The sequence below is a fragment of the Bombina bombina genome, chromosome 9 (assembly GCF_027579735.1).
Source record: "Bombina bombina isolate aBomBom1 chromosome 9, aBomBom1.pri, whole genome shotgun sequence".
Lineage (NCBI taxonomy): Eukaryota > Metazoa > Chordata > Amphibia > Anura > Bombinatoridae > Bombina > Bombina bombina.
The window spans coordinates 266,658,557-266,686,210 of NC_069507.1; positions in this window are offsets into that span (position 1 = coordinate 266,658,557).

The window sequence follows — 27,654 nt, forward strand, 5'->3', positions numbered from 1 at the left end:
ATAAATGGTACCCACAGTGTATATATAATATAAATGGTACCCACAGTGTATATATAATATAAATGTTACCCCCAGTGTATATATAATATAAATGTTACCCCCATCCCCCATTGTATATATAATATAAATGGTACCCACAGTGTATATATAATATAAATGGTTTCCACGGTGTATATATAATATAAATGGTATCCACAGTGTATATATAACATAAATGGTACCCACAGTGTATATATAATATAAATGGTACCCACCGTGTATATATAATATAAGTGTTACACAGTGTATATATTATATAAATGGTACACACAGTATATATATATATATATATATATATATAACACACAGTGCAGTGACAGAGCAGTGTGTATATAATATAAATAGTACACACAGAGCAGTGACAGAGCAGTGTGTATATAATTTAAATGGTACACACAGTGCAGTGACAGAGCAGTGTATATATAATATAAATGGTACACACAGTGCAGTGACAGAACAGTGGGTATATAATATAAATGGTACATACAGTGCAGTGACAGAGCAGTGTGTATATATAATATAAATGGTACAGACAGTGCAGGGAGTGAGCAGTGCGTATATAATATAAATGGTACACACAGTGCAGTGACAGAGCAGTGTGTATATATAATATAAATGGTACAGACAGTGCAGTGATCAAGCAGTGTGTATATAATATAAATGGTACACACAGTGCAGTGACAGAGCAGTGTGTATATAACATAAATGGTACACTCCGTGCAGTGACAGAGCAGTGCTTATATAATATAAATGGTACACACAGTGCAGTGACAGAGCAGTGTATATATAGTATAAATGGTACACACAGTGCAGTGACAGAGCAGTGTGTATATTATATAAATGGTACACACAGTGCAGTGTGTATATAATATAAATAGTACACACAGTGCAGTGACACAGTAGTGTATATATAGTATAAATGGTACAGACAGTGCAGTGACAGAGCAGTGTGTATATAATATAAATAGTACATACAGTGCAGTGACAGAGAAGTGTGTATATATAATATAAATGATACACACAGTGCAGTGACAGAGCAGTGTGTATATAATATAAATGGTTTATACAGTGCAGTGACAGAGCAGTGTGTATATATTATAAATGGTACACTCAGCGCAGTGACAGAGCAGTGTGTATATAATATAAATGGTACAGACTGTGCAGTGACAAAGCAGTGTGTATATAAAATAAATGGTACACACAGTGCAGCGACAGATCAGTGTGTATATAATATAAATGGTACACACAGTGCAGTGACAGAGCAGTGTGTATATAATATAAATGGTACACACAGTGCAGTGACAGAGCAGTGTGTATTTAATATAACTAGTACACACAGTGCAGTGACAGAGCAGTGTATATATACAATATATGGTACACACAGTGCAGTGACAGAGCAGTGTGTATATAATATAAATGGTACACACAGTGCAGTGTGTATATAATATGAATAGTACACACAGTGCAGTGACAGAGCAGTGTGTATATGATATAAATATTACATACAGTGCCGTGACAGAGCAGTGTGTATATATAATATAAATGGTACTCAGTGCAGTGACAGAGCAGTGTGTATATAATATAAATGGTACACACTGTGCAGTGACAGACCAGTGTGTATATAATATAAATGGTACACACAGTGCAGTGACAGAGCAGTGTGTATATAATATAAATGGTACACTCAGTGCAATGACAGAGTAGTGCATATATAATATAAATGGTACATACAGTGCAGTGACAGAGCAGTGTGTATATAATACAAATGGTACACACAGTGCAGTGACAGAGCAGTGTGTATATAATATAAATGGTACACACTGTGCAGTGACAGAGCAGTGTGTATATAATATAAATGGTACACACAGTGCAGTGACAGAGCAGTGTGTATATAATATAAATGGTACACTCAGTGAAGTGACAGAGTAGTATGTATATAATATAAATGGTACAGACAGTGCAGTGACAGAGCAGTGTGTATATAATATAAATGGTACAGACAGTGCAGTGACAGAGCAGTGTGTATATAATATAAATGGTACACACAGTGCAGTGACAGAGCAGTGTGTATATAATATAAATGGTACACTTAGTGCAGTGACAGAGCAGTGTGTATATAATATAAATGGTACAGACAGTGCAGTGACAGAGCAGTGTGTATATAATATAAATGGTACAGACAGTGCAATGACAGAGCAGTGTGTATATAATATAAATGGTACACACAGTGCAGTGACAGAGCAGTGTGTATATAATATAAATGGTACACTCAGTGCAGTGACAGAGCAGTGTGTATATAATATAAATGGTACAGACAGTGCAGTGACAGAGCAGTGTGTATATATAATATAAATGGTACACACAGTAAAGGGACAGAGCAGTGTGTATATAATATAAATAGTACAGACAGTGCAGTGACAGAGCAGTGTGTATATATAATATAAATGGTACACACAGTAAAGGGACAGAGCAGTGTGTATATAATATAAATGGTACACACAGTAAAGGGACAGAGCAGTGTGTATATAATATAAATGATACACACAGTAAAGGGACAGAGCATTGTGTATATAATATAAATGATACACACAGTGCAGTGACAGAGCATTGTGTATATAATATAAATGGTACATTCAGTGCAGTGTATTTATAAAATAAATGGTACACACTAGACGTGCATTCATAATGAAAACTCGGATATTCACAATAAGAGGATTAGCGCGGCAGATCCCTGAGCCTTCGTTAAAGCAGAATTGTACCCACAGAGTATATATAATTTAAATGGTTTCCACAGTGTATATATAATATAAATGGTATCAACAGTGTAAATATAACATAAATGGTACCCACAGTGTATATATAATATAAATGGTACCCACAGTATATATATAATATAAATGTTACCCCCAGCCCCCATTGTATATATAATATAAATGGTACCCACAGTGTATATATAATATAAATGGTATCCACAGTGTATATATAACATAAATGGTACCCACAGTGTATATATAATATAAATGGTACCCACCGTGTATATATAATATAAGTGTTACACAGTGTATATATTATATAAATGGTAACACAGTATATATATATATATATATATATATATATATATATATATATATATATATATATATATATAATATAAATGTTACCCACAGTGTATATATAATATACATGTTACACTCAGTGTATATATTATATAAATGGTACCCACAGTGTATGTATAATATAAATGGTACCCCCAGTGTATATATAATATAAATGGTACCCCCAGCCCCCTGTGCATATATAATATAAATGGTACACACAGTGTGTATATAATATAAATGGTACCCCCAGTGTATATATATATATATATATATATATATATATATATATATATATATATATATATATATATATATATCATATAAATGGTACCCACAGTGTATTCAGTGAAAAAATAACTAGCCTGTTCTGCACATAAATAAATCACTTACGGTTCAGATCTCCCCCCAGGGAGGAGGTACAGGAGAGATATACTCAGCACGATCCAACACCAATACATTGTGGCAGACTGAGATGTTCCAGTCACTACTCTGGGACTTTATATCCTTTGGAAGTGGGTTGGGACCTGTCTTGTATCTGGGTTCTGAAGTTAAATTTTTAAGAGATGATGTTTGTACCTGAGTGTAAATGAATGCTGTGATAATAATAGAATAGATTGTGAAATACACTGATCGTAATAAGGTGCATACACCCTGCTAACAGGAAACTAGTTCTAGCACCATGGAATACATATTGGCAAGTAGATATTTATTTTATATTGATTGGGGTAGTGGTAATTTAGAAGTTAATAGCGATTTGATGGTTTAAGTGAAGTGGGGCTGCACTGGGAAGTTCAGGCATTTAGGATTAAAATTAGGGTGTTTTAGAGGTGGGGGGGGGTTATTGCCTTGTGGGTCTGGTTAACTAGTACTAAAATCATTGGGGGTTGTGGAATTACTGTTTATTACAAAGGGTCAGTAGACTGTATACTGGCTGATACTGTTTAGTACAAAGGGTCAGTAGACTGTATACTGGCTGATACTGTTTAGTACAAAGGGTCAGTAGACTGTATACTGGTTGCTACTGTTTATTACAAAGGGTCAGTAGACTGTATACTGGTTGCTACTGTTTATTACAAAGGGTCAGTAGACTGTATACTGGCTGATACTGTTTATTACAGAGGGTCAGTAGACTGTATACTGGCTGATACTGTTTATTACAAAGGGTCAGTAGACTGTATACTGGCTGATACTGTTTATTACAAAGGGTCAGTAGACTGTATACTGGCTGATACTGTTTATTACAGAGGGTCAGTAGACTGTATACTGGTTGATACTGTTTATTACAAAGGGTCAGTAGACTGTATACTGGTTGCTACTGTTTATTACAAAGGGTCAGTAGACTGTATACTGGTTGCTACTGTTTATTACAAAGGGTCAGTAGACTGTATACTGGCTGATACTGTTTCTGTTTGCAGTAATAATTTACACCAGCTTTCAAAAATCAACATGAAAAGTTGATTATCACATGCACCAAATGCAAATGTTTATGTCAATTTAAAGATAATTTCATGCTGAATTCAATACAAAAAAAATAGAATGTAAATGTATGTTGTACAAAAAAAGTTACACTAACTTTAGTTTAAAAAAGAAACACAAGCGGATGTTAGGCGCAAACCCTACTGGCCAATCACAGTCCTTGTTCTGGGGACCAATCAAATGGCAGTAACTGCAATACATCTTGTGAGAAGTTGAGGAAACTCCATTTTACTGTTTGTTCTGTAGAAGAAGGAATGTTAGCGGTGTAACTGAAGCATAATTGTAGATTGTATAAATATTGTTAGTATTTCTTTAAATTTATTGTGTGGATAATACCTACAGCAATGGCGCCAAAGAAAAGATTTGATTGGTCACCCACGAAAAGGACCAGGATTGTTTTATTACGTGAATCGGGTCTTTCTTATGCTGAAATTGCAAGGCAAGTAGGTGGGTCAGTGACAACATCTGGTGTACAAAAGTGCTGTTTTTACGTTATCAGGAAACGATGAGAATGGAGAGCCAAATAGATTAGGATAGACTTAAGGGTTAAGGCCTGCAGGGAGAGGGAAGTTAAGGAAGGAAGGAAGTTTTGGGTCTGCAACAATGTTGCTGTTTGAGGGGAGTGTCACTCCTACCTGTTAAGAAGGCGGACAAAAAAACCACCACCACCAGTCACGGTTTTGCCCACCACTCTATTCAATTTCTTGGGGACTCTGTAAGCCGCACCAACAGTCCCCATAAACCTCCAATGGAGCCTAGCTATAATGTTGGACCACCCAATAGCAACCCCTGGAGCCCAGGCCCGCAACCAGCTGATGTCTGCTATTATATTGTTTATAAGTTCCAAAGCTGGGATGAAACCAATATAATTTCCCCCTAAGTGCAGTATGAGGATATACGGCTTACCCTAGATTTGCCTACCCAGATAGGAGAAGCACAGAGACGGTGGGGAAAACCGTATATCCTCATACTGCACTTAGGGGGAAATGATATTGGTTCCATCCTAGCTTTGGAACTTATAAACATTATAATAGCAGACATCAGCTGGTTGCGGGCCTGGGCTCCAGGGATTGCCATTGGGTGGTCCAACATTATAGCTAGGCTCCACTGGAGGTTTATGTGGACTGCTGGTGCGGCTTACAGAGTCCGCAAGAAATTAAATAGAGTGGTGGGCAAAGCCGTGACTGGTGGTGGTGGTTTTGTTGTCCAGCACAACAACATTACGGCCGGCGCTAGACACCTATACAGACCTGATGGGGTACATCTTACAGATGCTGGTATAGATATCATGCTTCTAAATTTAAAGAATTCCATTACAAAATATTTACATTCACAGCCCTAAAAAACAAAACAACCCCCCCCCCCCATTACTTCATATTGGCTATTATTCGAGATTGGCGGCAAGAGTTCATCTTGGCAGGAGGTCATGGCCTGTTTCATTGCAGATATAGAGAGGTTTGGGTGGAGTAATGGCCGGACGGCAAAGGCTGGACAACGCCTTAGGTAATTCCAAGGATCCCGCCTTTGTTTTTTGGGTCTTTGCAACTCCCGACAACCTTATTGCCTCTATCCTGAGCGGAGTGTTCCTTTCTCTGCTGCCCCTGGCCATTGACCTCCTGTCATGTTAAGGACACTAGTTTAGAACTCACTTGTCGCCATCCAAGATTGCAGTCGGTTTATGGTTGTCTGTTTTAAAAGTTGAATTTAAATAAAATTGCCAGCGATGGTTTTATCCGCCACTCTCGTGTCAGTGTTTTATTCAAAGTTATTAGTTAAATGTTAAGTTAACTATGTTATGTTAATGGGCACCTTATCTGGTAGCGACCAGCTAGGTCTTTTACCCTTAAGTCACTAAAAAACAAACCAGGAAAAGGCTGAAAAAAAGTGCACAAAATCAACTGTTGACTGTGTCTGAAGGACAGAAAATGTAATCTGAGGCTATCCAGAGCCGAACTGTGTTCAACTGGTGTTTGTGACATTTCCAGAATGGTAAGGAGCAGACTATCAGCTATGGTACTAAGAGGTACAATCAAGAAAATAGAGAGACGCACTCACTGAGACAGAACAATAGCTAGAAAAACTTCTGTGCTTGTCCACAAGGCCAGTGCCACTCAGGGTGCAGTCTCTTTTTGCACACTATGCCTTTTCACAGAGAAAAAATATCCTGTAACATATCAGTCTGATCCGGCCCAATGACAGTCCGGCATCGAAATACCAGGCAATTCTTCTCTGAACAAGACAAACAACAAACCCCAGATGTACGTTTCAGCCTCTCTTGGGCCTCGTCAATGAGGTGCAGTTGCATATCTCTAGGGCATGTGTGCAAGGAGTCCATGTCTGGTTTCCCCCTTTTACTCTTAGGGAGACCCAAGAGCAATTTACATAAAATCAAGAAAATAGAGAGACGCACTCACTGAGACAGAAGAGGTAGAATTCAGAGACAAAAGCCATATCTGAATCTACAGCAGCACTAGAAACAACTAAAGTGGGAAAAAGAACACATTGGATGGACAAACGATCAGTGGAAGCAAGTTATTTGGAGTGATGAAAGTAAGATATCCTTATTTGGCAGTAATGGCTGAAAACATGTGAGACGTAGAGGCCCATTTATCAAGCTCCAAATGGAGCTGGAATAGCTGTGTTTCTGGCGAGTCTTCAGACTCGCCAGAAACAGCAGTTATGAAGCAGCGGTCACAAAGACTGCTGCTCCATAACCCTGTCCGCCTGCTCTGATGAGGCTGACAGGAATCGCCGGAATTCAACCCGATCGAGTACGACTGGGTTGATTGACACCCCCTGCTGGTGGTCGATTGGCCGCGAGTCTGCAGGGGGCGGCATTGCACCAGCAGCTCTTGTGAGCTTCTGGTGCAATGCTGAATATGGAGAGCGTATTGCTCTCCGCATTCAGCGAGGTTTTGCGGACCTGATCCGCACTGTCGGATCAGGTCCGCAAGACCTATGATAAATAGGCCTCATAGAGTAGGAGAAGGGCTACATCCTGACTGTATGGAGACCAATGTAAAGCAACCAACAAGCGTTATGATTTGGGCATGTATGGCAGCAAATGGTGTTGGCCGCCTTCATGTAATCGACGGCACTCTGAGCGCAAGAAAATATTTTGACACCATCCTGGAACAAAAACTGCTACTTTCTATCAGAGATCTCTTTCCCAACTTTTTCAGCAGGATTCAGCTCCCTGCCACAAAGCAAAAATATGCAATCAGTGGTTCATAACAAAGTTTATTCCATTGTTGACCTGGCCAGCAAACAGCCCTGACCTGAACCCGAGAGAACATTTGTGGCACAGTTTGAAAAGCCTTGTACGAATGAGGCGTCCATCAAATAAAGGCAATTAATTGAGGCTCTAATTGCTTCCTGCCACCACGTAATAACAAAGCCAGCGCTTCCCTACTAAATACTGATAGTTCATTGAAACCATAAGTGCATTATAGTATATTCAGCATGATTGCAGTATTCCCTGCATAACGTTTTTGTACTGCATATCATTTACATTCTGTTTTTGTATTAAATTCTCTTTAAATTGACAGATAAACATTTGCATTTGGTGCAAAATAGCATTTCCTATAATCCTGCAAAGTTGCAATACATTAATATTTCAAAAAGTGTCCACAATTGTTGCCACCACTGTATATATATATTTAGATATGCATATGTATGTATCTCTATGTTAAAGCACTTTGCAGCCTTTTTTCTAACACCTGAGACCTCATATCATTGAGTCCTTATAACTTTTTTGTGCAATTTTTTTTTTAATAATATTTATTAGATGGTGTTATTATCAGTATAACTGTACTGTGTAATGTATATTTATTAGACAGTGTTATTATCAGTATAACTGTACTGTGTAATGTATATTTATTAGATGGTGTTATTATGTGTGTAACTGTACTGTGTAATGTATATTTATTAGATGGTGTTATTATGTGTGTAACTGTACTGTGTAATGTATATTTATTAGACAGTGTTATTATCAGTATAACTGTACTGTGTAATGTATATTTATTAGATGGTGTTATTATCAGTATAACTGTACTGTGTAATGTATATTTATTAGATGGTGTTATTATGTGTGTAACTGTACTGTGTAATGTATATTTATTAGATAGTGTTAATATGAGTGTAACTGTACTGTGTAATGTATATTTATTAGACAGTGTTATTATCAGTATAACTGTACTGTGTAATGTATATTTATTAGATGGTGTTATTATGTGTGTAACTGTACTGTGTAATGTATATTTATTAGATGGTGTTATTATGAGTGTAACTGTACTGTGTAATGTATATTTATTAGACAGTGTTATTATCAGTATAACTGTACTGTGTAATGTATATTTATTAGATGGTGTTATTATGTGTGTAACTGTACTGTGTAATGTATATTTATTAGATGGTGTTATTATGAGTGTAACTGTACTGTGTAATGTATATTTATTAGATAGTGTTATTATGTGTGTAACTCTACTGTGTAATGTATATTTATTAGACAGTGTTATTATGTGTGTAACTGTACTGTGTAATGTATATTTACTAGATGGTGTTATTATGAGTGTAACTGTACTGTGTAATGTATATTTATTAGACAGTGTTATTATCAGTATAACTGTACTGTATAATGTATATTTATTAGATAGTGTTATTATGTGTGTAACTGTACTGTGTATTGTATATTTATTAGATGGTGTTATTATGTGTGTAACTATACTGTGTAATGTATATTTATTAGATGGTGTTATGTGTGTAACTGTACTGTGTAATGAATATTTATTAGATGGTGTTATGTGTGTAACTGTACTGTGTAATGTATATTTATTAGATGGTGCTAATATGAGTAACTGTACTGTGTAGTGTATATTTATTAGGCAGTGTTATGTGTATAACTGTACTGTGTAATGTATATTTATTAGATGGTGTTAATATGAGTGTAACTGTACTGAGTAATGTATATTTATTAGATGGTGTTATTATGAGTGTAACTGTACTGTGTAATGTATATTTATTAGATAGTGTTATTATGTGTGTAACTGTACTGTGTAATGTATATTTATTAGATGGTGTTATTATAAGTGTAACTGTACTGTTTATTGTATATTTATTAGATAGTGTTATTATAAGTGTAACTGTACTGTGTAATGTATATTTATTAGATTGTGGTATTATGAGTGTAACTGTACTGTGTAATGTATATTTATTAGGCAGTGTTATTATGAGTGTAACTGTACTGTTTATTGTATATTTATTAGATAGTGTTACTATGAGTGTAACTGTACTGTTTATTGTATATTTATTAGATAGTGTTACTATGAGTGTAACTGTACTGTGTAATGTATATTTATTAGATGATGTTATTATGTGTGTAACTGTACTGTGTAATTTATATTTATTAGATGATGTTATTATGTGTGTAACTGTACTGTGTAATTTATATTTATTAGACTGTGTTATTATGAGTGTAACTTTACTGTGTAATGTACATTTATTAGAAAGTGTTATTATGAGTGTAACTGTACTGTTTATTGTATATTTATTAGATGGTGTTATTATAAGTGTAACTGTACAGTATAATGTATATTTATTCGATGGTGTTATTATAAGTGTAACTGTACTGTGTAATGCATATTTATTAGGCAGTGTTATTATGAGTGCAACTGTACTGTTTATTGTATATTTATTAGATAGTGTTACTATGAGTGTAACTGTACTGTGTAATGTATTTATTAGATAGTGTTACTATGAGTGTAACTGTACTGTGTAATGTATTTATTAGACAGCGTTATTATAAGTGTAACTGTACTGTGTAATGTATATTTATTAGATAGTGTTATTATGTGTGTAACTGTACTGTGTAATGTATATTTATTAGATTGTGTTATTATGAGTGTAACTGTACTGTGTAATGTATTTTTATTAGACAGTGTTATTATGAGTGTAACTGTACTGTGTAATGTATTTTTATTAGATGGTGTTATTATAAGTGTAACTGTACTGTGTAATGTATATCTTATCTGTTTTGTGTAACTTTTTAGTTTCACAAAACAGATAACCAGAGCTCTAAGGACGCGATAATCATTCTAGCGTAAATCGTGATTGCACTCAAGCAATCGTGTTAACTTCAACTCTTAATACCAGCGGTAAGCCCAATGAGCACAAACACCCGCGATAAACCCCCTTATCACTCATGCACAAACATTTGAGCTCCACTCATAGGCCCCAAGTTATCAAGGTCTGTCGGACCTGATCCGACAGTGTGGATCAGGTCCGACAGACCTCGCTGAATACGGCGAGCAATATGCTCACCGTATTCAGCATTGCACCAGCAGCTCACAAGAGCTGCTGGTGCAACGCCGCCCCCTGCAGACTCGCGGCCAATAGGCCGCCAGCAGGGGGGTGTTAATCAACCCGATCGTACTCGATCAGGTTGATTTCCGGCGATGTCTGTCCGCCTGCTCAGAGCAGGCGGACAGGTTATAGAGCAGCGGTCTTTGTGACCGCTGCTTCGTAACTGCTGTTTCTGGCAAACCTGCAGGCTCGCCAGAAACATGGGGCATCAAGCTCCATACGGAGCTTGATAAATATGCCCCATAATCTGGTCTTTAATAGGATGAAACATAAAACACAAATGCCAGATTTGCAGAGAACATGGGTTGTTGCCATACAGGTATTGAAGTGATTAAAGGGCCATAATACCCAAATGTTTAAACACTTGAAAGTGATGCAGCATAGCTGTAAAAAGCTGACTAGAAAATATCTCCTGAACATCTCTATGTAAAAAAGAAAGATATTTTACCTCAAAAGTTCCTCAGTAGCCACCTCCCATTGTAAAGGATTTCTAAGCAGCATTTTAGTGTGTCTGTCCTGGGACAGCTGAAAGGATGAGCATCGTGAACTCTCATATTATTTCACCAATCAGGTAAAGGAAGCTTACTATGAAATCTCATGAGAGTTAAGTCAAATCTCATGAGATCACAGTAAGATTTCATGACCTCAGCACTGCTGATACTGATTGGCTGCTGTTCATTTCTTCATTTTTTTATTTTTTTTTACCTGCAGCTGGGAGCAGCTGAGTATAACTTTTTACACAGAACTTACTCTGCTGAGCTGAGGAAATTGTGAGGTAAAATATCTTCCTTTTTTACATAGAGATGCTCAGGTGATATTTTCCTGTCAGCTTTTTACAGTTATACTGCATCAGTTTCAAGTGATTTAGCATATGAGTATTATGTCCCTTTAATTAAAGAACAGGACTCTGACCTCACAGATCATCTCTAACACAGCTGTGTCTTTGTTAAATGTTCTGCAGATCTTGTAGCTAAGACACCCAGGTTCCATCTGTGCCAGCTGCTTGTGTCACACAATATTACACAAGATTAGACACCAGAGAGCTGGCACAGGGAGCAGAGGGGGGGGGGGGGGGTCTGTAGGGTGCTGAGAAGTGCTGTGCAACTCACCCATTACTGTACCTTCCCCAAACTTCACAGGTGCCAGCTGTTTGTGTTACACAATATTGCACAAGAACAGACAGCAGAGAGTTGGCTCGTTGAGCAGAGGGAGGTCTGGGGGTGCTGAGAGGTGCAGTGCAACCCACTCATTACTGTAACCCCAAACCTCACAGGTGCCAGCTGTTTGTGTTACACAATATTGCACAAGAATAGACAGCAGAGATCTGGCTCAGTGAGCAGAGGGGGGTCGGGTAGTGCTGAGAGGTGCAGTGCAACCCACTCATTACTGTACCCCCAAACCTCACAGGTGCCAGCTGCTTGTGTTACACAATATTGCACAAGATTAGACACCAGAGAGCTGGCACAGGGAGCAGAGGGGGGTCCGTAGGATGCTGAGAGGTGCAGTGCAACCCACTCATTACTGTACCCTCAAACCTCACAGGTGCCAGCTGCTTGTGTCACACAATATTGCACAAGAACAGACAGCAGAGAGTTGGCTCGTTGAGCAGAGGGGGGTCTGGGGGTGCTGAGAGGTGCAGCGCTCCTCATTAATTACAGTAATACTCACAAACCCCACATCCTGCCTTAAATTGCCAGCTAGTGCTTTATTTGAATGAGGAGAGTGCTACAGGGGGAGAGGATGATTTCACATAACTACAAATAGCAATAGGCAGCAGAAGATGAGGTTCCTGCACCCTGATATTTATCTTTGTGATCAAATTATCCAACCCCATATTGCATGGTCCAGGACTCCACATCTGTAGGGTGCGCAGGTCAGGACATATGATTGACTGGTGACTGTGCATTGTTCTTTGCAAAAAGGTTGTGCAATTGGCTTAGTCACTTAATTATTGTTTAATTAATCAGATTTGCAAATATCCAGGTAGGTGATTGCTTCTGTTTCCTCGTTCAGCTGCAACCCCTTAGGCTACACGATCATTCACTGGCTCAGACACAAATTCCTTCAGTGTCTCAAACAGATTTAACTCTACACAAAATAAAAAAAGCAAAATCTATAAAGTGATTAAATGGAACTCAGAGTTACTTAGGGAATATATATACAGGTATTATATGTAAATATTAAGTATATTATTTATTTATACTTTATTTATTCCCACTTGTTTTTCCCACAGAAATATTATTGATTGGCCTAGATTACAAGTGGAGCATTAATAACGCAGGGTGCACTTTTTTTTTTTTGCATGCTCTAATTCTATTTTTTTTTATATATTTTTTTTTTATTAAGGTTATACAAAGTATACAATATATTTTGAAAGCCAAAAACAAAACCGTAATGACATAAGCTTCAGTCTAACAATGGCTTCAGCAAGATTACGAGTTTTGCATTATGAGTGAAAAAGCATCGTTATGCTTCATAACGCTGCTGTTTCCCTAACGCCGCTATTACGAGTCTTGTAGGTATAGGTGTACCACACACCTTTTAGCCATCACACAACGTCAGTACCACACTTTTAAAAAAAGTCATTTTTCAATGGGACTCCCATAGCGCCGGTATTACGAGTTTGCCTGGGAGGCCAAAAGTGAGCAGTACAGCCTATACTGACATTCTGACAAGTACCATAAAACTCATAACAACGTGTTAAAAAGTACACTAACACCCATAAACTACCTATTAACCCCTTAACCGAGGCCCTCCCACATCACAAACACTATAATAAATTTATTAACTCCTAATCTGCTGCTCCGGACATCGCCGCAATTAAAATGTATTAACCCCTATTCCGCCGCTCCCCAACATCATCGCCACTATAATAAACTTATTTACCCCTAAACCGCCGCCCTCCCACATCGCAAACACTATTTGAATATTATTAACCCCTAATCTGCCGTCCGCCCACAACACCGCTATAATAAACCTATTATCCCCTAAACGAAAAGCCCCCCACAACTAAATATACTTAAATAAACAATTAACCTCTAAACCTAACGACCCCCTAACTTTATATTAAAATTACAATTTTACTATCTTAAATTAAATTAAAACTTACCTGTCAAATTAAATAAATTAATTTTAAACTAACAATTAAACTAAGATAATTATTAAACTACAATTAAACTAACTACCAATTAAATTAAACTAAACTACACATTAAAAAATTCTAACACTACTCTAAAAATTACAAAAAGTATCTAATTACAAAAAAATAAAATAACTAAATTACAAAAAAAACAAACACTAAATTGCAAAAAAAAAAGAAACAAATTATCAAAAATAAAAAAGAATTACACCTAATCTAATAACCCTATTAATATAAAAAAGCCCCCCAAAATAAAAAAAATCCCTAGCCTACAATAAACTACCAATTGCCCCTAAAAGGGCCATTTGTGGGGTATTGCCCCAAAGAAATCAGCTTTTTTACCTGTAAAAAAAATACAAACACTCCCCCCTAACAGTAAAACCCACCACCCCCACAACCATCTCCCCCAAATAAAATAACTATCTAAAAAAAAAACTAAGCTCCCCATTGCCCTGAAAAGGGTATTTGTATGGGCATTGCCCTTAAAAGGGCATTTAGCTCTTTTACATGCCCAGACCCTAAACTAAAAATAAAGCCCACCCAAAAAAACGTTAAAAAAAAACCTAACACTAACCCCCGATGATCCACTTACAGTTATTGAAGTCCCACTTGAAGGATCCATCCAGCCGGCAAGAAGTCTTCATTCAGGCTGCCTCTTCGATCTTCATCCAGCCGGCGAAGTCCTCATCCAGGCAGCAAGAAGTCTTCATCCAGACGGCATCTTCTATCTTCATCAATACGGCGTGGAGCGGGTCCATCCTGAAGACTTCCGGCACGGAGCATCCTCTTCATACGGTCGCCGCCGTAAACTGGAACTTCAATGCAAGTGACGTCATCCAAGATGGCGTCCTTTGCATTCCTATTGGCTGAAAGATTTCAATCAGCCAATAGGATTAGAGCTTCTAAAATCCTATTGGCTGTTCCAATCAGCCAATAGGATTTGAGCAGCTATCATTCTATTGGCTGATTAGAACAGCCAATAGGATGAGAGCTGCTCAAATCCTATTGGCTGATTGAAATCTTTCAGCCAATATGAATGCAATGGACGCCATCTTGGATGATGTCACTTGCATTGAAGTTCCAGTTTACGGCGGCGACCGTATGAAGAGGATGCTCCGCGCTGGATTTCTTCAGGATGGACCCGCTCCCCGCCGGATGGATGAAGATAGAAGATGCCGTCTGGATGAAGACTTCTTGCCGCCTGGATGAGGACTTTGTCGGCTGGAAGAAGATCAAAGAGGCCGCCCGGATGAAGACTTCTTGCCGGCTGGATGGATCCTTCAAGCGGGACTTCAATAACTGTAAGTGGATCGTTGGGGGTTAGTGTTAGGTTTATTTAAGGGTTTTTTGGGTGGGTTTTATTTTTAGTTTAGGGTCTGGGCATGTAAAAGAGATAAATGCCCTTTTAAGGGCAATGCCCATACACATGCCCTTTCCAGGGCAATGGGGAGCTTAGTTTTTTTTTAGATAGTTATTTTATTTGTGGGGGTTGGTTGTGGGGGTGGTAGGTTTTACTGTTGGGGGGTTGTTTATATTTTTTTTACAGGATAAAAGAGCTGATTTATTTGGGGCAATGCCCCACAAAAGGCCCTTTTAAGAGCCATTGGTAGTTTATTGTAGGCTAGGTTTTATTTTATTTTAGGTAGGCTTTTTTATTTTGATAGGGCTATAAGATTAGGTGTAATTCTTTTTTATTTTTTAACATTTGTTTATTATTTTTTGTAATTTAGTGTTTGTTTTTTTATGTAATTTAGTGTTTGTTTTTTTATGTAATTTAATTATTTTTATTTTTAGTAATTTTAGTGTTTTATTTTTTTTGTAAATTTAGCTTAGGTTTTATTTTTATTTCACAGGTAAGTTTGTATTTATTTTAACTAGGTAGTTAGTAAATAGTTAATAACTATTTACTAACTAGTCTACCTAGTTAAAATAAATACAAACTTACCTGTGAAATAAAAATAAAACCTAAGCTAGATACAATATAACTATTAGTTATATTGTAGCTAGCTTAGGTTTTATTTCACAGGTAAGTAAGTATTTAGTTTTAAATAGGTATTATAGTTAATAATTGTAATTTAAGTTTAGCTCTTTATTAATTATGATAAAGTTAGGGGGGTGTTAGTTTTAGGTTTAGGGTTAGGTTTAGAGGTTAATATAGTTTAATTTAGCTTGTTGCAATGTGGGGGGGCTTGCTGTTTAGGGGTTAATAGGTTTATTTAGTTAATAATTGTAAATTTAATTTAGCTATATTTTTATTATGTTAAAGTTAGTGGGTGTTAGTGTTAGGCTTAGGATTACGTTAGGGTTAGGGTTAAGTTAGGGTTAGGTTTAGGGGTTAATGGATTTATTTAGTGGTAGTGATGTGGGAGGCCAGAGGTTTAGGGGTTAATAACTTTAGTATAGTGGCGGCGACATCGGGAGCGGCATATTAGGGGTTAATAGTTTTATGTAGGTGGCAGCGATGTTGGGGGCGGCAGATTAGGGGTTAATAACATTATGTAGGTGGTGGCGATGTTGGGGGTGGCAGATTAGGGGTTAATAACATTATGTAGGTGGCAGCGATGTTGGGGGCGGCAGATTAGGGGTTAATAACATTATGTAGGTGGTGGCGATATTGGGAGCGGCATATTAGGGGTTAATAGTTTTATGTAGGTGGCAGCGATGTTGGGGGTGGCAGATTAGGGGTTACTAACATTATGTAGGTGGCAGCAATGTTGGGGGCAGCAGATTAGGGGTTAATAACATTATGTAGGTGGCAGCAATGTTAGGGGCAGCAGATTAGGGGTTAATAACATTATGTAGGTGGCAGCAATGTTGGGGGCAGCAGATTAGTGGTATTTAGACTCAGGGTTTATGTTAGGGTGTTAGGTTTAAACAATATTTTCTTTTTCCCCATAGACATCAATGGGGCTGCTTTACGGAGCTTTTGTTTCTGCGATCGCAGGTGTTAGGCTTTTTTTTTGCTGGCTCTCCCCATTGATGTCTATGGGGAAATCGAGCACAAGCATAACAAAGCAACACTTGTTTTCGGTGCGGTTTGGAGCTCAACACAACCATTTCGCCCGTGCAAGCCTGCTTTTTTAAAACTCGTAATACCAGCGCTATAGGGGGGTGAAATAAAGCCGCTTTTGTGGCGGTCGTTAAAATCCCTATAGTGCTCAAAACTCGTAATCTAGCTGAATGATCGGTTTCACACTGAGAAACAAAAAATAGGCGTCTCAAACCTCAGTTTTACAATGTTTTATTTGTTAAATTCCTCAAAAGAAAATCAGTAGCGACTCTTGGGCCTAAGATCACTAATAAAACCAGGGAAATGAATATTGATGTTTGAAAAGGTCACTTTAGGACCTATATAGATTAAAATTGAATTAACAACTGATAACATAAATGGATTATACATCTGGAGAAATGAAGGGCTCTATATTATTATAAAACCAAAATAGCGTTTATTCTATAGGGAACATGTCACCTAGGTAAGTGTATTCTATAGGGAACATGTCACCTAGGCAAGTGTATTCTATAGGGAACGTCACCTAGGTAAGTGTATTCTATAGGGAACGTCACCTAGGTAAGTGTATTCTATAGGGAACATGTCACCTAGGTAAGTGTATTCTATAGGGAACGTCACCTAGGTAAGTGTATTCTATAGGGAACGTCACCTAGGTAAGTGTATTCTATAGGGAACATGTCACCTAGGTAAGTGTGATTGGGAGTCAATGCTACAATTCAGTTATTAGCATTATTCAGGTATATGCGGGATGCGATAGTGCTGCTTTTATGCTTTCAGCCCACTTGGTTAGCATGAGTGGGTTACACCTATTTAAGTTTACATATACAGTAAATAACGATATTTTAGACACTTAAACTTAAAGTATAATTAGTTTTCAGACTTCTTAGTTAGTACAGGGAGGTTGCTCCTATATGGGTCTGTATATAAATAAGATTATTGCTAAACACATAGAGGCCGAATTATCATATGTCTGTCAGACCTGATCTGACAGTGTGGATCAGGTCCGACAGACATCGCTGAATGCGGAGAGCAATACGCTCTCCGTATTCAGCATTGCCCCAGCAGCTCACAAGAGCTGCTGGTGCAATGCCGCCTCCTGCAGACTCGAGGGAGGTGTCAATCAACCCGATCGTACTCAATTGGGTTGAATTCTGGTGATTCCTGTCCGCCTCATCAGAGCAGGCGGACAGGGTTATGGAGCAGCGGTCTTTAGACCTCTGCTCTATAACTTGTGTTTTTGGCGAGTCTGAATACTCGCCAGAAACACGGTCCATACGGAGCTTGATAAATGGGCCTCATAATATTGTAAGCAAAGTAGCTTTCTCAAATGTTAAATGAACTCTAAAGATTCGTCAAGATACTCAGGTGACGTGATTACATTATGTGATGCCATTTAGCAATATGTATTGGATAATTAAAATAAGTTGCATATACGCTAAATTAAGTAGGCCACTTCTGGTGCTCAACATACGTGTTTTCTAGTTCTATTGATAACAGCTTGGGGAAGGTAAATTGCAGACGGGTAGTGCCTATTGCTGTCACCAATATCAGAGGTCATTCTTAGATTAGTATCTAAGCTGGTATAGGATATGTAGAAAGAAACTTAGAGGTACTATTCCTGCACAACAGATCAATATTACAACAGTTAAAGAGGAAAACAAAACATATAGGACGACTCATGTAACCCAACTTTTGAACCAAACAACAAACTGTACATATAAGTATGTGCTTTTAAGAAGGGATAGGCAAGGTGACCGTACGCGGACACTGGTGTCCGTGACTAGCCCTTGCAGTGTCCACCACAACCTTAGTATATCTTTTCTTTCTGATTAAATATTAGGAATAAAAAAATATATGTACTATGAATAAAGTTAGTGGCTTGTCAAGGGACTGCTAGCGATATTGGGTGATAAGTTATGGAATAAATGAAGCCTAAGTGAAATAGTGGATGTGTATCTGCATCTGTATAATAACACTCTATACAAAGACACAGTAGTGACACTGGCACATGTGTATAGCCAGAGAAGGGCTGGTTATAGGGTTAGTGGTATCTGCATCAGTATAATAACACACAGCGCTATATAATGACACAATAGTGACACTGGCACATGCGTATAACCAGACAAGGGCTGGTTATAGGATCAGTGGTATCTGCATCAGTATAATAACACCAAGCACTATATAATGACACAGTAGTGACACTGGCACATGGGTATAGCCAGAGGAGGGCTGGTTATAGGATCAGTGGTATCTGCATCAGTATAGTAACACCCAGTGCTATATAATAACACAGTAGTGACACTGGCACATGGGTATAACCAGAGGAGGGCTGGTTATAGAATCAGTGGTATCTGCATCAGTATAATAACACCGAGCACTATAGAAAGACACAGTAGTGACACTGGCTCATGGGTATAACTGGCTCATGGGTATAACTGGCTCATGGGTATAACTATTCGCCGGTGAATTGTTCGCCGGCGAATAGTTCCCGGCGAACATAGCATGTTCGTGTTTGCCTCGGCGGGTGAACATATGCGATGTTCGATCCGCCCACTATTCGTCATCATTGAGTAAACTTTGACCCTGTACCTCACAGTCAGAATACACATTACAGCCAATCAGCAGCAGACCCTCCCTCCCAGACCCTCCCACCTCCTGGACAGCATCAATTTTAGATTAATTTGGAAGCTGCATTCTTAGTGAGAGGAGGGACAGTGTAGCTGCTGCTGATTTAATAGGGAAATCGATAGCTAGGCTAGTGTATTCAGTGTCCACTACAGTCCTGAAGGACTCATCTGATCTCTGCTGTAAGGACAGCACCCCAAAAACCCCTTTTTAGGGCTAGAACATCAGTCTGCTTTTTTTTTTTTCATGTGTAATCTAATTGCAGTTGCCTGCCTGCCAGAGTGTGTGTCAGGCTCACAGCGTATACTGTGCCCACTTGTCCAGTGCCACCACTCATATCTGGTGTAACAGTAGTGTACATTTAAAAAAACAAAAACTTTTTTGACTGTGAAATAATAGCAGACAGCTGCCAGTACCCAAGATGGCCGCCAATAAGGCAGATGGGGAGATTTTTGCTGGTGGTTTCCTGTTTGGGGTGGAGCCAGTCGCGTAGCAGTGATCCTCCATAGCGGACGCTTGTGTACAGCTCCCGCGCTTCCAACTCCCCACGCTGCCAGCCCCGAGGCCCTATCTATCTTACGGGCTTGTTTGGGCATCTAGCCGACTACTTGGCTCTAAAGCTGCAGGAAGCCAAAGAATTGCGGTGTAAGCCGCTGAAATCACATGGAAATCGCAGACGGCAGGTGACTTGTAAAGAATACAGCTGAACCTGGATTGCCGATTCACTTTGCAGCACCAGTGAGTAGTGCACGGCACATCACCCGGTGGTTGAGAGGGGTTGCTGACTCACGGAGCGATCCGGGTGTCACCTCCTATCCCCTGGGACTTAAAATATGTTTCCATTGGTTGCTGGAAGCTGCTGCATGCAAAGTCTTCATCTTTATCACCGGATATAAAGGGCTTAAGGCAGAACGCTTACTTCTCTGTCATTAACGGCAAGCCGAAAATTCAGAATTAGGATCCTGCCTGGACTTAGAATACCCTATGGAAACTGCAAGTATTGTATAAAGAAAAAAAAAGATTTGTAATCTTGCCTCTAATTATGTACTGTTGCATCTCTGGGTTGGAAGTAATATGTGTTCTTTGAACAGTGTCTAAAAAAATTTTCTCTTATGAAACTGCACACTTAATACAGAGCTGGGTGTGAATTCAACATCGAGTTATTTATCATAAAAGAGAGACAAAAGAAAATAAAAAAAAGAAAGATAAGAAACCTCGCATAGCATTTCGTGAACTGTTCATACAGCCTGGCAGTACACTAAAAGACTTTAGGTTGTTCTTTCTTTTCACTGCTGGAGAGACTTTAATCGTATATACAGGAGATTAATATCACTGCTATGTTGTTGAGACATATAGCTGGCCTGAAGTTTTGTCTGTAGTGCTAAAAGTGTATAGGATACTTGTTGCTAATTGAATCAGAGTGTGGAATGGTCTATTAACGCTGTTCTTGTGCTCTCTTGTATGTTGGTGCGCTGTTATATTATGTTATATCATCCTTTTCTCTTCTTAGCGTATAGCACACAATAATATAGTATTATCAGAAATTTTGGAACAAAGTTAACATAATATAGTGGCTGAGGTGTAAGGGTTCTTAGAATATTGTCTGGGCCTCCAAATACTGTCTATACAGTGAAGTATATATGACAGCATTGCTAGGGGTAATGTTTCTTGGTATGTGAAATTGATAAAACAGAATGCTATAGAAGGTCAGTGGTTAAAATATCTAAATCCTGTAAAATTAAATGGAGAGTAAGAAGCCCTAAAAATATCTGAAGTTACATTTCATGGTACCTGGGTAATTCTTTGATCTTTTAAAGAGCATAACTTTTTTTTGTTTATTTTTATCCTATTAGTATGAGGTGATTTTAGCCTAATAATCTTAAAAAGTTCTAAGGTTCAAGGGCTTGTTTCTGGTATTAAAGAAGGGAAAGAGAAAAAGGAAAGGGAGAGCTAAAGAAAAAGAAGGGAAAAGAGAAGGAAAGGGGAAAAAAGAAAAGAAAGAACAGGAAGGAAGCAGGGCAAGGAGGGGGGGAAGGGAGAAAGGAAAAGGAGGAAAAAAGGGTGGAAGAGAAGGGACAAAAAAGGAAAAAAAAAGAGTAAAGTCATTGCAGGGCTATAATACTGGTATACAGATTTTTTCTTTAAATCTGCAGATAGTCTCTCATTCACCAGAAAGTAGTCTTATATAGGGGGATGCATTTCTCTTAATTCACACTTCTCTATCACATAAGATAAATAAGATATCACTATAAAAAAACAAAAAACAAAAACAAACTATTTTTTCTATTTGGATTTCCTTAGTTGGAATAGGACACAAAAAAAAAAAATGCCTTTTGGATTTTTTCTTGATCTTGATTGTTTTGCTCACACTAATTTATGGAAAGATTTATCACACAAGGAAAGCACAGTTCACCTACAATGCCCCCCAAGTTAAAAGATCGCAAGATTAAAGGGTTGGATACCAGCACAGAGGCCAGTCTAGAATTGGGTAACCCGATATTAGATTCACAGTTAATAATGTCTGAAATAACAGAATTTATAGCCCCTCAATTTAATGAAATTAAAAAGGAGCTAATTAATATCGCTACTAATATTATAGCTCTCTCCACTGAAGTAAAGCAATTCTCAAACAGACTATCAGAGGCCGAAAACAGAATTTCAGACATAGAGGATGTATCTAATACTCAAGCTACACAACTCCTTGCACAAGAATCTCAAATTATCAATTTACAAAATCGACTGGAGGACCTTGAGGATCGCTCCAGGCGAAATAATATTAGAATTGTAGGCCTGCCCGAAACGATGGAATATAATGACCTTATCAAATTTACCTCTGAAATACTTCCTCAGGCTCTAGGCTTCCCGGCCTCCCAACTCCCTTTAGTAGTGGAAAGAGCCCATAGAATCGGCCTTCCCAAGTCAAATAGGAATGGTTCCCCTAGGAACAGGATGAGTATTGTTAAATACCTTAAATTCCAGGATAAGATAGAAATGTTGAAATTATATAAAAAGATGGATTCCCTCATAATAGATAATAATAAGTTGCTATTATTTCAAGATTTCTCTACTGAGACTTCTGCTAAAAGGAAAGCTATGGTCCCGTTCTGTACAAGCCTCATCAAGAATGGTTTTAAGGCAAGGTTAATATATCCTGCTAAAATTATATTTGAAGATCAGGATAAACGTGTTATACTCAATAATGCTGTTGAAGCTAAGGAATTTATGGTTGCAAAAAAAATTGCTGATGATAAATGAGCTTGCATGTTTCTTTAGAAGTTAAGTGTTTATTAGGGTAGAATTAAACAAAACATCAAGATGCATTCTTGTCTAGGAAATACAAGAGTTGGTACAATGTTTTGTTCTGCGAAGTTAAGTGTTTTTAAATTTTTTTTGTTTTGTTTTTTTTTGTTCTCTCGCTTGTGTCCTCTCTCTCTCCCTTTCTTTTCTACTCCCGCTTTGGGCACGCAGTACAGTTTGTGGCATGTATACTCTCTTTAGTTTGGAATGACCATTAATGTGTGTCAAAATTTGAAAGTACTTTCGTGGAATGTAGGTGGCATAACCTCTCCAATGAAGCGTAAACTTGTTATAAAAACCCTTGCTAAACATCATCCAGAGGTAGTGTTCTTACAAGAGACCCACTTAAAAGAAGCAGAAATCCCGAAATTGAAGATAAAATGGGTAGGAGAGGTGTTTGCCACCCCAGTGAAAAATAGGAAGGCAGGGGTCGCTATACTGCTGCAAAAAAATTTAGAGTATAAGGTTAAAAAGGTAGAATATGACCCTGAGGCAAGATTTCTTATATTGCAAGTAGTGATTAATAAGGTTGATTTTGTTTTCTGTAACATTTATGGCTCAAATATTCACAATCCGGTGTTTTGGGAGAAGATTAAAGTTAAGTTATTCCCATTTGTCTCTCAAAATCTAATCTTAGGGGGAGATTTTAATATCGCAATGTGTCCTGAGATAGATAGACTATCGCAGAAAAAAACAAGAGATTACGATAAAAGAGCAAAGTGTCTGAAACAGGTTTGTCAGAAACTCAAGCTTCTGGACATATGGCATATTGAGAATCCAGACTGCAGAACCTTTTCCTGTGAGTCAAAAGTACACAGGACTTTTTCAAGGATTGATATGCTTTTAATATCAGAATCTTTATCGATTTTAAAATCTAAACCTAAGATTGCTGACATACTTGTCTCGGATCATGCTATCATCTCACTAGCCTTTCCCTCTTTATCTAGACCTAAAGATAGGAATCAAAGTTTTATATTTCCGCGTTTTTTTATATAATAACCCCAGATTTGGTTGTTGGTTAAAGCAAAAATGGAAAGACTACGTTACTTTTAATATCGCTCAATTTAGTAATATTGAATCATTCTGGGAAGCATCGAAAGCTGTTTTAAGAGGGGAAATAAAAGCATATATTAATGTATGGAACAAGAAAGCTAGAGCGACTGAAATTCAGTTCGCTTATCAGGTTAAAAATGCGCTTAGAAATTATTATAATGAAAGATCCACTATTAACTGGAGTAAATACTGTGAGGCAAAAAATAATCGGGAGGTTTATCTCAAGAAGAGATCACACAATGAAGAACTTAAATTGAATCTTAAATTCAAAGGTTTTCATGGTATCTCTGCAAAACACCTAGCTAACCTAACTAAAAACAGGAAAAGTAAAAATTATATCACAGCTATCAAAGAGGGTAAAGATAGATTCACGGATCCTAAAAATATTAGAAAGGTTTTTCATAATTTTTATCGAAAACTCTATAATAAAACAGATGTTAATGTCGTAAATCTTGAAAAAATTTTGGCCCAGATTACACTCCCACAATTTTCTAAAGAATGGTTAGAAAAGTTAAACGCTCATATCACAGGAGAAGAAATCACTAAAGCTATTTAGAAAGTAAAATTAAATAAAGCTGCAGGGCCAGATTTCTTACCGGATGAATTTTATAAACTACTGTCCCAAGAACTTAATTTTACCTTGGAAAGGCTTTATAAAGTATTTCTCTTCTAGTAACAAGATGTCCAACATTTTTACAGCAGCTAATGTTACTTTGATACCGAAAAAAGATAGGGGAAGAGAGGACCCTGCTTCGTATAGGCCAATATCAATTCTTAATGTAGACTATAAAATTCTAACTTCCATTATTGCAGATAGATTGGCGAATGGCTTACATGAGATTATCCATCCCGATCAGACGGGGTTTATTAAAGGAAGGAACTCGGCTAAAAATATTCGTAAACTAGTGATGCTTCTGGATTATCTCTGGAATAGAGACAAAATAAAGAAAGGTACATACGCAGATCTGGCTCTTCTGACAGTAGACGCAGAAAAAGCCTTCGATTCTATCACATGGCAGTATTTATTCTGTGTGTTAGAACGATTTGGATTTCAAGAGCAATTTCTCTATTTTGTTCATAAAATATATCGGATGCCGATTTCATACTTATTGATCAATGGCACACTATCCCTCAAGATAATTCTTGGTAGGGGAACAAGGCAAGGGTGTCCGTTGTCTCCGTTGTTGTTCGACATTGCGTTAGAGCCTCTGGCCATCTGGTTAAGGCAAAATATTAACGGTATTTCAATTGGGTCACAAAAGCTGAAAACTCTTTTGTACGCAGACAATATGTTACTCTTTCTAGATACAACAGCATACCATATACCTTTAGTCATGCAAATTTTTGCGGAATTTAGTTCATTCTCGGGGTATAAAATTAATTTTGAAAAAAGCGAGTTACTTTGGATCCATAAATCAAAAGTAAGTTGTTCAAACCATCCCTTCAAAGTCGTTGATCACTTTAAATATTTAGGGATAACTTTACATAGAAATCCCCAAAGATGGTACGAGCTGAATTTTGTATCTCTACTTAAGAAGATTAAAATCAATCTCGAAGTTTGGGCCTCTTTTCCCCTATCTATATCAGCACGTGTTAATTTAATAAAAGTTATTGTGCTCCCCCAGATGCTGTACCCACTACAAAATCTTCCACTGTTTCTCCTAAAATCGGATCTCAGAAAGTTTGAGCAATACGTATCTAAATTCATTTGGAACAATAAGAAACCCCGCATATCCTAGATGAAATTAACGCAAAAAAAATGTTTTGCTGGCCTAGCTCTCCCTAGTTTAAAAATATATAATATTGCTACGCTAGTTAAATTTGCCCTTGATTGGATTTCCGATTCTAATAATTTTGCTACTATTGAATTAGAGAGTCAATGCATTGCTCCTTTCTCATTAAAAGCAATCTTACATAATAGGATCAAGCAGCTTTCTCCTAAAAAAGCAATGTTTTCTTCCATCAAAAACATAATTATAGCCTGGCATAAATTTTGTAAGGAACTGGAAATAGATCCGTATTTCTCTAAATATTTGCCCATAAGAGGTAACCCAGAGTTCGTGCCTGGAATACAATATAGGGTCTTTAAAAAATGGGAAGAGAACGGGCTGTCAAGGGTATCTCAGGTTCTAGTGGACTCACAGCAAATGTACCCATCAGGTATCCTCTTCCAACAATTTAACTTAGCGAGGGACAATCTATTCGCGTATTTTCAAATCAGGCATTTTGTGCAGAATTCATTGCCAAGGGAGGATTGGCTGTCTGAGTGGGACAAGATTGACACATGTATTGATAACTTTTCAAGTGGCAAAACCTCAATCTCGCTCATATATGATATAATGTTAGCTAAACAAGGCGCACTAGGAGTAGAGAAAATTTGTAAAAATTGGGAGAATACTTTCTCTATCTTAAACCCGGAAATGGTTGTTCAAAGTCTTGCAATAGTATACAAATCTATTCTTCCCATCCCTATAAAAGAGTCTCACTTTAAACTACTTAATAAATATTATTTACCCCCGTCTAGATTGGCACATTATTAACCTTCTCAATCCTTTCTGTGTCCGCTGTGTTCTCATATTAATGCTAATCTAATACATATGTTGTGGTCATGTCCTAAGATTAATCAATTCTGGTTGAAAATTCAGTACTGGGTTAATCAGTCCTTTAACTTAGACAGCCATTTCACCCCTGATCTGGTATTTTTTCTTAGAATAGATAATCAAATAAAAAATATCTTTGTAGATTCTTTTATAGCTATTATCCTTACAGCTAGGTTTCTTATATTCAAGAACTGGCGCTTGCATAAGGCCCCTGCCTTTTCTCTTGTTCTTAAAGAGATCCAGTCCCAGATAGTATTTGAAGCCTTTCATACTCATCTCTCTACTGAAAAACATATCAGTAAATTTATCCACAGATGGCTGCCAATTATTATATCTTATCCATTGCCAGTTCAGAAAAATATTCTGTTTCCGTTTTTAAGCTCTCAGACCTTTGCAGATTTAGTGGTACATGGGATGTTTCCTCCGTTATGGGTGTCTAATGCAAGGGAAATGGGCTAATGAGAAAGCTGTTTCTCTTCGGAATGATAGGGAGGGGGAGGCAACAGACGAAGAGACAAACTTGTGGGTTTTTTGTTTTTGTTTTTTTTCTATTTCTTTTTTTCTCTTTTCCTTCATGTCCGTCTTTGGTTGACAAAGGGAAACAGTAGGATTCCATTAGTTTTTAGTTATGCATGACTTATTGCAGGCTGAGAAAGTCTTCTTGTTGTTTTTGCTTTCTGTTTTTTTCTTCTTGCCTCTGTTAAAGATAATATATAAGGTATTTGTAACCTCTACACATTGGCTTGCTGTGCTATTGCCAATATCTATGTCATTTTGTTTCTGTATTGCCTGAAATTGGTATTATTTTTGTTTTTCTATTTTTCTTAAAAATCTAATAAAAAGATAAATAAAAAAAAAGGCAGATGGGGAGGGTTAGAGAGCTGTTTTGGGGGGGATCAGGGAGGTTGGTGGCTAAGGGGGGATGCTACACCACAGCATATGTAAATATACTAAAAA